This window comes from Doryrhamphus excisus, unplaced genomic scaffold, assembly GCF_030265055.1.
Source record: "Doryrhamphus excisus isolate RoL2022-K1 unplaced genomic scaffold, RoL_Dexc_1.0 HiC_scaffold_24, whole genome shotgun sequence".
NCBI lineage: Eukaryota > Metazoa > Chordata > Actinopteri > Syngnathiformes > Syngnathidae > Doryrhamphus > Doryrhamphus excisus.
The window spans coordinates 533,733-547,983 of record NW_026652242.1 but is presented as its reverse complement, the minus strand read 5'-3'; the positions used below and the strand labels follow the sequence as shown (position 1 = coordinate 547,983).

Here is a 14,251-nt window from a genome sequence, read left to right as displayed (position 1 = left end):
TCAATGCCCGCAGTCTCCTAGGAGTTCTTTGCCTTTTGTAGAATAGATGTTGGGATTGGATCTACCCCTTAGCATTCGACAAATACCCCAAACCCGGGGAATTGCCTCAAATGGTAAAGTGCTTGCTTAGCATGCGAGAAGTAGCAGAATCCATACCCGCATTCTCCAAGGAATCCTTTGTATTTTGTAAAAGAGATGTCGGGATCGGAAATGAGTCCACGATCGATCCCTCAGCATCAGACAAATACCCCAAACCTAATCCTGGCCATGTTCTGTAGACTAGTCTCTTGTCATGGCATAATGAAGAATCCCAGTCCGTGATTTATTGTTCTCAAGTAGCGCTTCAAGGTGACCCCAACCATTCCACCGAGGCCGAAGACAAATCCTATCTCCAGGAAAAACCAATCCAGCCGCAGCAGTGAGAGCACTGAATCCTAGCCACTAGACCACCAGGGACTGCTTTTGGTCTGCACTCAGACCACAGGAGGAAGATAAAAGAGATTGGTTTCACATTTAAAACTTCTCCTCACTGCCTGAACAAGGACTTGAACCCTGGACCCTCAGATTAAAAGTCTGATGCTCTACCAGCTTAGCTATCCAGGCCCTTGATAAACGAGGACAACTCAATGAAGACAAAATCTTCTGGCATACTGTACTTGTCCTTGCAGAGATGAAGAAGCCCCGGTCCCGAAATGTCCACCTCCAAGATGGACAGAGGTCTTAAACTGCCCACATGGACAAGCCAAATATCTTTTGGACAAAAAGAGTTCATGGTCAGACAAGACAAAGGTTGAGCCTGTCACCTCAACATGAAACGTTTGATCTGAGTGTCCGGGATTCAAGTCCCTGTTCAGGTACCAGGTCTGAGGTCCACTTGCAAACGCCTCCGTTTTGCCCTCAAAATACGAGGGCAACAGGACAATCCCTTGGTACTTTATGGAAACTACATGAGTAGCCTGGCTTTTAACTGGAACTGGAAAGACTTGTGGCCCTGCACACAAACCAAGTATCTTCTGATCAGCTGATCCTTGACATCAGCTGTCACAGACATTGGCGTCGTTTGGGGACCTCATCCTGATCCATGGTTACCACTGATTTGTAGAGTAAATCAATAAGTCATCATATTCTTACTGTTAAGGATGACACAGTCCAAACACTCGATTGCTGCAGGGCAAGTCGGTTCCACCAAGACTTGAACTTGGATCACTGGATTCAGAGTCCATAGTGCTAACCATTATACCATGGAACCCTTTGTTTTGGATGACTGGCACCTTCTGGCATAACAATGGAGGCATTGCAAACCAGGACACCAACTTTACTCTTTGATGAGCGCAAAGTATTTTGGGGTACAATCCAAGGGTCTTGTGCTCTTATGGAAATAGCTGCCCTTTTCCAACAGGAGTTGAGATGAAACGTATTCAAATAGACAAACTGCATTGGCCACTCATTCAGAATTTCTCGGTTTGCCAATTTCAGACTGTGTGACAAAGACTCAAGTCCAACTCCATTGACAGGGAAGGTGAGGTCCTTCAGAAAAGACGGTATTGCCATTCTTTCCAGACACAACATGAGCAAAAGGCTTGTCTTTCGAGACGGACTTGAACCAGCGACCTAAGGATGCCAGCTAGAACCACTACAGTCTTCCGCTCTTCCAACTGACCTATGGAAGGTCTTGTTGTTTTGGGGCGAGTGAGTACAGCCGGGCGTTCGACGATGTCTCATTGAGGTTCTCTAACGCGCTGTGGCTGGGAATGCCACTATGGACAGGATTTGGATTAGATAATCAAGTATTGTGGTGGAGAGTCTGAGGTGGAAAGTCTCAGGTGGAGACTTTCTGATCGAATTCAGAGGTCATCAGTTGGTCCCGAAAACTGTCTGGGCACTTTTTTCACGATGAAAGGTATGAAAACAGCCCTGCTGCATTTGCCAGGAATCAGACCCGGGTCTCCCACGTGGATCGATCGTGGATTCATTTCCGGTCCCAACATCTCTTCTACAAAAGGCAAAGAACTCCCAGGAGACTGCAGACATTGATCCCACAACAAGACAAGACAAGGTGCTAGACAGGAGAATGCTAGACAGGACAATGCTAGACAGGACTGGGTTTAGGGTGATACCTATAGCTGTATTTGGCCTCGATATCGGGATTGGGGCCCGGATTAGTGTTCGGTACTTGGGAACATTTAATCACAAAAAAGAAAAGTGCTTTTTGAGAATGCGGGCATTGATCCCGCTACCTCTCACATGCTAAGCAAGCGCTCTACCCTGCTGATGCATTGTTGGCAGAGAAGGTCCAGTCTCATTCCTATTTTGGTTCCTTTGCTGGAGTACGTCAACGCGACACAGTCTCTGCCTTTCTGACTGCAGCCACGATGCAGTCCCTGGTGCTCTAGTGGCGGATTTGGGTTGGTCCTTGGTCGAACAGTTCGGGTAATCTTGAAGCGCTATCTGTGAACTGCTGTCATCCTGAGGCGACTGAATAAAACATCAATAAATGATGGACTTGAGTTTCTGGTAAGTACTACACAACAAGATAAGGTGCTGGACTGGAGAAGGCAGTTAGGACTGGGTTTAGGGTTAGGCCTAAGGCTGTATTTGGCATAGAAATTGGTATTGGGGCTCAGATTATTGTTTGGTACATGGGAACAATAAATCACGGACTGGGTTTCTTCACTATTACATGACAAGAGACTGGTCTAGAGAACACGGCCAGGATTAGGTTTGGGGTATTTGTCTGATGCTGATGGATAGATCCTGAAATCAATTTTGTCATCTCTTCTACAAAAAACAGATTTTGGAAAAGGATTCCTTGGCGAATGCGGGTATCAATTCTGTAGGGTTACGATTCGGGTAGAGCAAACCCGTCTCACTAGAACAAGACCTCTCTCAATCTTTTTCTCCAAGTGCTCAGCTGTGTTGTACAATCTGACAGTCCTTTGATGCCAAGTCATTCCAGTCGTGGATAATGGACCTGACCAGGAAAATGCCAGCTGTGGGATTTCAACCAGTGATACAACTAATTTAACTAATTGATGTCCCTGTGAGAACAGCCACCTACATTCAGTGGACACTCAGCAGAGGAGGGGAAAAGATAGTTGGTCAAATTACAAGCCTAGCAAAGAGGGGCTTGTTTGTTCAATTCCTGCAGTCCTCTTCTGGTATTTCCATGACTCTGGTTTTCATACTTTTCATCCGAGGTCATGTTGAAGTACAAAGAATGTTTTCCGGAGAAACGCAAGACCCCAGGATGCAATAGGTCTGCTTTGTACACTTCTCAGCAGCGGTCATGTTGAAAAGCACCCCTGGTTTACGCCACTTCAAGATGCAAGAAGCTGTCAGAAGTGGGATTCGAACCCACGCCTCATTAGAGACTGCAACCTGAATGCAGCGCCTTTGACCGCTCGGCCATCCTGACCCTCCATGTCTTGCACCTTCTGTCCCCTGAGAAACTAGGTCAGTTGTGGACTTGCTCAAACATCAGGATGGCCACATCAATAAAAACAGAGCAAAAAATCATATATAGAGCAGAAAAAGGCCCGGTTAGCTCAGTCGGTAGAGCATGAGACTCTTAATCTCATGGTAGTTGGTTGGAGCCCCACATTGGGCGATTCAGCACTTTTATTGATACATCTGAAAGATATCTTTCATGTTGAAAATTGTTCAACATGCAGAAAACATTTCATTCCAAATACACAAAAACAAGTCTTTTGACCAAAGGCCTGGGGGCTCACTTCGTAGGGCATCAGACTTTTAATCTGAGGGTCAAGAGTTCAAGTCCCTTCAAAGATCAAGCACATATCCTTGTTCCCATTTGTCACCTTGATTTTTTGTAAAAGAAGGACTTGGAAGGCCATGTTTCCACCCAGTTTCGAACTGGGGACCTTTTGCGTGTGAGGCAAACGTGACAACCACTATACTATGGAAACCCAACGGAAGGGGCTTTTAAGGGGACTGGCGAAGTCACAAAGCAGTTGCCAAACAATGAAACATGACGATGTGTCCAAAGTGGGGGCAGATTGACAATTGTCCAAATTGACAAAGATTTCTCCTTTGTAGGGAAAATTGTTCCAGAAATAATGCGCTTTTCTTCAACAAAACAAGACATCACAATCGCGGCTTGAAAGAAACACCTTAGCCACCCTCGGGCTCACCTTGATATCTCTGTGGACTCAACTTGTGCCCTTGGAGTCAATGGTTTGGCTTGTAACCTTCTCTAACCTTGTCTGGGTGCATATAAGTACTAGCATAGAAGTGTTTCAAATGTACTTCTTCCCTGAGATCATATTTCTCCTCTCTTGTAGAGAAGTATTGGATGACATTTTTAGCTAATTGCTTATTTTTAGCCTTATGCATTAAGTTTCTGGTAAGTACTACACAACAAGATAAGGTGCTTGACTGGAGAAGGCAGTTAGGACTGGGTCTAGGGTTAGACCTAAGGCTTTTTTGGCATAGAAATCGGGACTTGGGATCAGATTAGTGTTTGGTACTTGGGAACAATAAATCACGGACTGGGTTTATTCACGATTGCATTACAAGAGACTCGTCTAGAGAACACGGCCAGGTGGACTCAACGTGTGCCCTTGAGGTCACTGGTTTGTCTTGTAACCTCATCTCTGGCCTTTTGAAGAATGAAGCCAGCCAATAAGCCTTTTCAAACTGTTTGCCAAGTCGCAACATGAACAGGGATTGTGCTGAATCCCAGGCTTGAATCAGGGACCTTCAGAACGTCAGTCTAACACTCTCCCAAGTGAGTATTTCAGCTTTTAAGGTGGTGTTCTGCTTTTTCAGTCATTTGCTAAAAGTGGGGGCAGTGGGAAGCTGTGTCTGTGCCACGTATGTTGCTGTGTACCTGGTCCAGTGTGTTCTCAACTTGGGTTGGAATGTCCCCATGCTGGTAACGGGTGGGGAATACAGTCCGTTGATGAGGATACAGAAAAGGTACAGAAAATGGATGGTTTTCATTGGTTGACGTCCCCAGATATATAGTATAGTGGACAGTGTCACCCCCTGTCACGTGGAAAACTGGTGCACAATTCCCAGACATGGAGTTCCTGTTTTGTATGTCACAATGTGACATATAACCTTCAGTAGGGTTACGATTCGGGTAGAGCAAACCCGAAGACCTCTCTCAATCTTTTTCTCCAAGTGCTCAGCTGTGTTGTACAATCTGACAGTCCTTTGCTGCCAAGTCATTCCAGTCGTGGATAATGGACCTGACCAGGAAAATGCCAGCTGTGGGATTTCAACCAGTGATACAACTAATTTAACTAATTGATGTCCCTGTGAGAACAGCCACCTACATTCAGTGGACACTCAGCAGAGGAGGGGAAAAGATAGTTGGTCAAATAACAAGACTAGCAAAGAGGGGCTTGTTTGTTCAATTCCATGCAGTCCTCTTCTGGTATTTCCATGAATCTGGTTTTCATACTTTTCATCCGAGGTCATGTTGAAGTACAAAGAGTGTTTTCCGGAGAAACGCAAGACCCCAGGATGCAATAGGTCTGCTTTGTACACTTTTCAGCAGCGGTCATGTTGAAAAGCACCCCTGGTTTACTGGGTGACGCCACTTCAAGATGCAAGAAGCTGTCAGAAGTGGGATTCGAACCCACGCCTCATTAGAGACTGCAACCTGAATGCAGCGCCTTCGACCGCTCGGCCATCCTGACCCTCCAGGTTTTGCTCCTTCTCTCCCCTGAGAAACTAGGTCAGTTGTGGAATTGATCAAACATCAGGATGGCCACATCAATAAAAACAGAACAAAAAATGATATCTAGAGCAGAAAAAGGCCCGGTTAGCTCAGTCAGTAGAGCATGAGACTCTTAATCTCATGGTAGTTGGTTGGAGCCCCACATTGGGTGATTCAGCACTTTTACATCTGAAAGATATCTTTCATGTTGAAAATTGTTCAACATGCAGAAAACATTTCATTCCAAATACACAAAAACAAGTCCTTTGACCAAAGGCATGGGGGCTCACTTCGTAGGGCATCAGACTTTTAATCTGAGGGTCAAGAGTTCAAGTCCCTTCAGAGATCAAGCACATATCCTTGTTCCTATTTGTCACCTTAACTTTTTTTTGTAAAAGAAGGACTTGAATGGCCATGTTTCCACCCAGTTTCGAACTGGGGACCTTATGCGTGTTAGGCAAACGTGATAACCGCTACACTATGGAAACCTGAAGGAAGGGGCTTTTAAGGGGACTGAGCTCAATTTTATTCCACACATTAAAAATGTTACAAAAACAGGATTTTATTTTTCATTTAAAGAATACAGCCAGAGTCCGCCCGTTCCTCTCTCGGGCAAATAGAGACATGCTGATGCATGCTTTTATTTCCAGTCGTATTGACTATTGCAATGCCCTGCTTTCTGGTCTTCCTAAAAGAAACATCACAAGTCTACAACTTTTACAGAACAACTTTTGCTGCACGTGTGCTGACGAGGACCAGAAGGCAGGCGCATATTACACCGCTTCTAAAATCACTGCATTGGCTCCGTGTATGTTTCAGGATCCATTTGAAGGTTCTCTTAATGGTTTTTAAATGCCTTGGGGGTTGTGGGCCTTCTTATTTTTTCTGAATTTCTTTTACGTTATGAACCCTCGCGGTCCATCAGGTCCTCCAACACCGACCTGTTATGTATTCCCAGCCCATCAGTCATCCGGGAAATATGGATTGTGTGTCCAAACTGGGGATGGATGCTCGTGTACACACCTTCAGACATCAAGCACATATCCTTGTTCCTATTTGTCATCTTGATTTTTTTGTAAAAGAGGTCTTGGAAGGCCATGTTTCCACCCAGTTTCAAACTGGGGACCTTGTGCGTGTGAGGCAAACGTGATAACCACTACACTATGGAAACCTGAAGGATGGGGCTTTTAAGGGGACTGGTGAAGTCACAGAGCAGTTGCCAAACAATGAAACACGACGATGTGTCCAAAGTGGGGGCAGATTGACAATTGTCCAAATGGACAAAGATGTCTCCTTTGTAGGGAAAATTGTTCCAGAAATAATGGGCTTTTCTTCAACAAAACAAGACATCACAATCGCGGCTTGAAAGAAACACCTTAGCCACCCTCGGGGTCACTTTGATATCTTGGTGGACTCAACTTGTGCCCTTGGAGTCAATGGTTTGTAACCTCCTCTAACATTGTCTGGATGTCTGGCCTTTTGAAGAATGAAGCTAAGGTCCTTTCAGCCAGCCAATAAGCCTTTTCAAACTATTTGCCAAGTCACAACATAAACAGGGATTTTTCTGAAAACCGGTCTTGAACCAGGGACCTTTAGAACTTCAGTCTAACGTTCTCCTAAGTGAGTATTTCAGCTTCTAAGGTGGTGTTCTGCTTTTTCAGTCGTGGGTAAAAGTGGGGGCAGGGTGAAGCTGTGTCTGTGCCACGTGTGTTGCTGTGTACCTGGTCCAGTGTGTTCTCAACTTGGGTTGGAATGTCCCCATGCCGGTAACGGGTGGGGAATACAGTCCGTTGATGAGGATAAGAGCTACAGAAAATCGGAAGGATTTCACTGGTTGAAGTCTCCAGCTACCATAAAAACGGTCATGGGCCACAAGCCTGTTCTGAATCCCGCTTTGGCCAATCGACACTACATCAACTCAGCAGCAGTCCTTGTTAGTATAGTGGCCAGTATCTCCGCCTGTCACATGGAAGATTACGCGGTTCGATTCCCAGACGTGGAGTTCCTGTTTTGTGTGTCACGTTGAACCTTGAGCAGGGTTGCGGTTGCAACAACCAGTCCGGGAGAACAAGACCTCTATTCATCTTCTTCTCCAAGTGCTCCGCTGTGTTGTACAATCTGACAGTCCTTTGCTACCAAATCATTCCAGTCGTGGATAATGGAGCTGACAAGGAAAATGACAGCTGTGGGATTTCAACCAGTGGCTCCTGAGCGAAAGGAGCCTTAATCTGGTGCTTCAGACCACTCATCCACCCAACCCAAAACGGTGCCCTGATCAGGAAAAAACTGTGACCTTGTGAGGTTCGCTGACAACGGAGGACACTGAAATGGAGCCGCACAAAGGAGGGTACCTGCACTGTTTACGTGTCCGTCGACCAGGTAGACCGGGATTCGATTGGCGGACCTGGAATTGTTTTCATGTGCAGTGACAGCAGTTCACAGACAGCGCTGAAAGATGACCCGAACCGTTCGACCGAGGACCAAGACAAATCCTATCTCCAGTCAAAACCTAACCAAATGTCAGTTCCCTGACCGGTGTTAGGGTTAAACCCAAAACATTATCACTAACTGTGAAAGAAGACACAAAGACGTGAGATATAGGCTTGCAAGGAGAGTGATCAGAGACTGTTCAGTAACATTCATCCAACCTACTCTGAAAAACAGTCTCTGCTCTCCTTCTTTTATTAAAGCTTAGGTGTGCCCTATTACATAGGTCTCAATCGTCTAAGGGAGGGGGAACAGTTCACACGGTTGAGACTGGTTTCAACATCAAGCATATTTTGAGAAAGCAAAGACAGATAGGAGACATCAAGCTTATTTTGAGAAAGCAGAATGTCTCAAGGAGACATCCTGTTATTGAGTGTCTAAAGGAATGTGATGAGTTATGCAAACGTGTGATCTATGTGCATGTAATAGTAACTTGGATAATATGAAGCAAGCTTATTGAATTTGATTACATGATATATACAGTTTTATTCCAACATTTTCCCCCTGTTTATCCAATTTACTCATTGTAGAACATCATTTATTGATCACTTCACAAGGATTTTCGATCATAAAGTCAAAAACATATGAGAAAAAGTTACACCTAGAGGAGAAATGTCACTCATAGTCGCCTGGATCTGGAAAAAGATCAGTAATGTTAAAAGATGTTTCATCGTCATGGTCAACACTATCTTTATTAATGTTAACACCATCTTCGTCGTCGTCATGTTGTGGAATAAGAGTGTAAAGCTCTTGAACATGTAACTGAATGGGTGAAATAGCAGAGGATATTACCTGGGTGCAAATCCTGCGAAAAATGGGGATACAAATACATCCACACACTGCCAGAATGCTGACAAAAACTGTCACTGCCAATGCAATTGTCATTAAAAGAGGCTTCCACTTACTGAAGAAATCAGCTAACCCAGACCACATAGAGGTATCAACACCTGAATGCTCTTTCATCTTCTTATTCAGGGACTGAAGTCCATCCAAGGCCCTGGTGAGGCTGCCATCTGCTGCTGTATTGTTCGGAATGAACGTGCAACACTTCTCACCAAAAAGGGCGCAGACATGTCCTTTCTCCGCCAGCAACATGTCAAGAGCAATGCGGTTCTGGAAAGCCATCAAGGACGTAGCTGACAATTGCTCATGAATTGCTTGAAAACCATCTTGAGTATAATTTCCTAGCTTCTGCACCTTGTAGTGGATGTAGTTGATCCTATCTACATTTTTATTTATTGTTATCCAAGGTACAATAGATTCCCACCCAGCTGCTATTTGATTAACCAGTTTATAATCATCAGGAACACCTCGTGGAATACCTATAGCATCAATATAAGTTGGATCATTATCACTCCATCCCAAGCCTCTTTTAGTCCTAGTCCATAAATGTGGGAGTATGGTGTCAAATGTATGTAGTAGCTCAACCGCTGTGATCTGGAATATGTGTACAGGCAGAATTAAGGTAACAGTAGCACAATATCCTGTAGTATTGAAAGGTAATATATGGCGTTACCACCACACCACCACCATATGTCGCTTCGTGATAAGGAAGAAAAATGTACGTCGACGGTCTCAGTTTCCACACATAAGGAAGCATTCAATGAACCCAATGTGTTGCCAGTCCCAGTCCTGTGAATACATGTGAAATTTCCCATTGCAACTTTATTTGAAAACAGTGGTTTCTTCTTCTCTGGACCTGTAAGGGGGAAAACCTTATCGAAAATAGCACAGTTTTCTGTGGGGTTGGTCTTCGTCATGACCTGTAAAAGGCAACTTTTATTCAAAACAGAAGGAACTATCTGCAGCAGCGGTCTTGGTCCCATGCAAACCACACAGTCCTGGTTGGTGGTGTTTGCTGCTTGCTCTGCCATGAGTAACCAGTTGTTGTTTTGGCCAGAAATACCAGTAAATACTTGGAACCAATCATCAGTGGTTTGAAGTACAGCTACTTTAACACCTGCTCTAATTGATGCCCTGGTTAATTCTGGTCTCTGTAGTTTTGCTGAGTAAGTCTGGCATAACTGAATTGGGTAACACGTATCATAGCCTGTCCTCCATTGGCATAACAAGAATTCCCAACAGGTGCATCCCAACCACACACATGAAGTATCTTTGGTTGGAATTGGGCTTAGGAGCTGTCCTGATGTCAAATCTACAGTCAAAACTAAAGTCTTACCTTGGTTTTTCTCAACAAGTGACATTAGTGGCCTCTGATGTTTAGCGTAACTAGTTTTAGTATATGACGACCAGTCGTAACCTTGAGGATCTGCCACTAGTGTTTCCCAACCCCCTTTTCTATCATTAATCATGTACCAAGGACTCCCATCTGGCTTGGCATATACTCCCCTGTGACGTAAGTGCTTAACTGTTAGAGTGATGACTGTAGTTTTATTTTGTGGAATACATACTCTGAGCAGACTAAAATGTTGGTGTTGGCCACAAGCAGGATCCGTGATGTTTTGTTTTATGTTTAGGTCAGAAAAACGTCGCCTGTCCGGTTGTTGCAGCTGGTCATGAAGGAGTAAGCCTGTGCCTGTAATGATCATTCCAATAGCCACTGTAACCAATAATGCTATGCCTATTTTAACGTAGGCCATGTTGACAGGTATTCCCCGGCTCCCTCTAAAGTCCTACAAGGCTGTGGACAATCTTCACCGGGTTTGAGACGACTACACACTAAAAGTGCAGCCCCCTTTGTAGACGGACTTTACCTTGCAGGACGGTAGGAACCCAAAGAAACCCTCCCAACAAGCCCTTTTTATTTATTATTATTATTATTATTATTATAATAAGTACCACAATGCTGTGGTAATGACGCACATAAGAACTCCTACACTGAAAATCACGATAGAAGCAGTTAATTTAGTCATGTTGTAGAACCTTTTTACAATGAGTTAAATGAAACGGATGATGTTTGCTCATCATTATTTTGTTTGTCTAATTTGTTGATATTTTGCAACATTTTTCTCATATAATCTGCTAGGTTGCTATCTTCATTCGTTTCCCATTCATTTTTAAAGTATGGTAATCGGTATGGTCGCCCAAACATAATTTCATAAGGTGTTAACCCGTTGGTACTAGTTATGTTAATGTGTAGTTTGACCAAGTCTAGGCACTGAGTCCATTGTCTGCCTGTTTCTTCCATGCATTTCTTTCATCTATTTTTTATTGTTCCATTCATTCTTTCTACTAGTCCTGCACTCTGTGGGTGATAACCACAATGTCGTTTTAAATCAATATGAAATGCTCTGCCTATGTTATCTATAATCTGGTTTACAAAATGTGAGCCATTATCGCTATATATTTTTTCTGGAATACCATATCTTGGTATAATGTCTTTACACAATGCTTTTGCTACTGTAAGTGCATCTGGATGTTTTGTTGGAAATAGTTCTATCCATTTAGAAAATGAGTCTATTATAACCAAACAGAATTTTTTACCTTCGCTTTGATTTAATTCGATAAAATCCATGTGTATATGTTGAAATGGATAGCTTGGTTTAGGAAACTGACCTCTTTGTGGACGTAAATTACCTTGTGCGTTATATTTAGCACACACTAAACGAGCTCTACAAAAATTTTTTGAATAGGAATGAAACCCATATGTAGTGTAGACAGCTGATATTAGGCTCACCATGCCTCCTGTTGAGACATGCGATTTCCCATGACTCAACAATGCAGCCCAGTTGTCAGCTGCTTGTGCAGAGTAATGTTGGGATAAAGCATCAGCTTTTAAAATTTGATCATACAGCATAATCTACAGCATAACCAGTTCTCGTTTTTCCCTGATCATCCTTTCGTGATGAACCGTCTACAAACAGAATATGGCCTTCAGGTAAGGGTGTATCCTGTAAGTCTGGCCTACTCTTAGCAGCTTGTTCAGCCAAGGCTTGACAGTCATGAGGACTGCCATCCTCACTAGTAGGTATAAGCGTTGCTGGATTCAAGGCTGTACACCGTTCTATTGTCAAGTGTGGTTGAGACAACAGAATGGACATGCACGACAAATGTCTTGCAGGTGACAAGAAGGTCATTTTGGTTTGTAATAGCAAAGCGGAGACAGCATGAGGAACCTTTAACACCAAAGGATGAAAAAGGACCACATCCGCACTTGATGTAACAGCCAAAGATGCAGCAATCACCGCTCTAACGCAGTGGGGCATTGCGCGAGCGACAGCATCTAATTTAGTTGAATAGTATGCCACAGGACGTAACTTACTGCCATGCATTTGAGTTAGGACAGATTAGGACAGAGTATGGGTATCGAGCCTCCACCAGCCCTGCTCTATATATATATATATTCTTTTTCCATGGTGTACCCCTTTTCTACACCATCGCCTTTTGTTACCCTTTTGGACTCAATAAACTGTTTGACTGTACTCACCTGCCTCCTGCCTCCGCGTCTGGGATCCTGGCCCAACCAAGCCGTGACAGAATAATCCAGCCAACAGAATGGACCCCGTCGACACGGACCCCGTCAAGGAATCCCTTCGTCTCCAAGCCTTGCGCCTGTCCCAGCAGGAGGAACAGTTCGGCGTACTTGGAGCTAGCATGCACAACCTAGCAGAGCGTCAAGACGCCCGCATGGCCGCACTCGAGGCTCAGCTCGGCGCCGTGCTGTCCGCCATTCAGGTCCACCCGGCTCTCACAGCACCACAAGCGCCGGATCCTCCTCCTCCCTCGGTCGCAGTCTCCAGCCCGGCAGCCCCGTGTCCCCTGCTCTCAAGACCGGAGCGATTCTCCGGGGACTCAGGTGACGTGCACACCTTTTTAACCCAGTGCGAGCTACATTTCGAGCTCCAAGCTGCCGCTTACCCTACGGAGCGCGCCCGAGTGGCCTTCGCCACCTCCCACCTCACGGGCAAGGCGGGGGCCTGGGCCACGGCCGAATGGAGCCGACGCTCAGCCATCTGCTCCTCCTTCTCCACTTTTGCGAGGGCATTGGAGCAGGTTTTCCAACGAGACCCTCCCGGCCGCGAGGCTGCCCTCTCCCTCCTGAGGCTTCGCCAGGGCAGGCGTCGCGTATCCGATTACGCCATCGAGTTCCGCGCGCTCGCGGCAAAGAGCGACTGGAACCCTTCGGCCCTTCTGGACGTCTTTTCCGATGGGCTCGCTGAGCGGATAAGGGACCATATGATTCCACTGGAGACGCCGGGTGAGCTGGGCGACCTGATCGCCCTGGCGGTGCGCATCGAGAAGCGCCTGGACTTCCGGGAGCAAGACAGGCTGCTCCGACGTGCCGACCCCCCCTTCGCCCGGGGCTCCTTCGATGTTCTGCCCTCTGACGGCAGGCAATCCATTCCCTCGGGCACGCCCCCTATGCTGGCGTTGGAGGAACCCATGCAGCTTGGTGGTCATCGCCTCACGTCGGCCGAGAGGAAGCGTCGGGTCCACCTCTGCCTCTACTGTGGCCATGCGGACCACACGATCTCCCGCTGTCCCGTCCGCCCGGACAGCCAACGCTCCCAAGCGTCGGCCAAGCTTCTTCCTGGTTCGCCGGTGGAGCCTCCGACCACGCCCACTTCCGCGATCACGCCAGCGACCAATCGACTACAGTTGCCAGGTACACTCTCTTGGTCGGATATCTGTGTTGATATCACGGCATTTATTGACTCTGGCTCGGACGACTGTTTCCTCGACGAGGCGTTTGTTGTTAATTCTTCTATTCCTGTGATACCGTTATCCTCTGCCAAAGTTGTTCGTTCTCTGGATGGGCGTCATCTGGCTAACGTCATTCACCAGTCCCGCCCCCTTTCGCTCCGCCTGGCAGGCAATCACATTGAGAACTTGACTTTTTTTATCATTCCCTCGCGCTCCGCCCCGGTAGTATTAGGGCTTAATTGGTTGAGCAGGCACAATCCCCACATAGACTGGTCTAAACCAGCTATCGCTAGCTGGAGCATTTTTTGTCACACGCACTGTTTCAGGGGGGCGTGTCCCCGTCTCTCAGACACTCGCGCCCCCGCACCAGAGAGGATCGACCTTACTTCGGTTCCTCCTGTCTATCATGACCTTCGAGACGTTTTCAGCAAGCACAGAGCCATGTCACTCCCCCCGCACCGTCCGTACGACTGT

The 14,251-nt window shown here is 45.9% G+C and overlaps 6 non-coding genes across 6 annotated transcripts; all 6 read right to left on the bottom strand.

Moving 5' to 3' along the window:
• Positions 1-1,177: 1,177 nt before the first annotated feature.
• Positions 1,178-1,249, bottom strand: trnaq-cug (transfer RNA glutamine (anticodon CUG)). Its single transcript has one exon. It is a non-coding gene; the product is annotated as a tRNA-Gln (tRNA).
• Positions 1,250-3,333: 2,084 nt separating this feature from the next.
• Positions 3,334-3,415, bottom strand: trnal-cag (transfer RNA leucine (anticodon CAG)). Its single transcript has one exon. It is a non-coding gene; the product is annotated as a tRNA-Leu (tRNA).
• A 438-nt stretch (positions 3,416-3,853) lies between these two features.
• trnav-cac (transfer RNA valine (anticodon CAC)) lies at positions 3,854-3,926 on the bottom strand. The gene has a single exon. It is a non-coding gene; the product is annotated as a tRNA-Val (tRNA).
• Positions 3,927-5,584: 1,658 nt separating this feature from the next.
• Positions 5,585-5,666, bottom strand: trnal-cag (transfer RNA leucine (anticodon CAG)). Its single transcript has one exon. It is a non-coding gene; the product is annotated as a tRNA-Leu (tRNA).
• A 435-nt stretch (positions 5,667-6,101) lies between these two features.
• trnav-aac (transfer RNA valine (anticodon AAC)) lies at positions 6,102-6,174 on the bottom strand. The gene has a single exon. It is a non-coding gene; the product is annotated as a tRNA-Val (tRNA).
• Positions 6,175-6,784: 610 nt separating this feature from the next.
• Positions 6,785-6,857, bottom strand: trnav-cac (transfer RNA valine (anticodon CAC)). The gene has a single exon. It is a non-coding gene; the product is annotated as a tRNA-Val (tRNA).
• Positions 6,858-14,251: the final 7,394 nt, after the last annotated feature.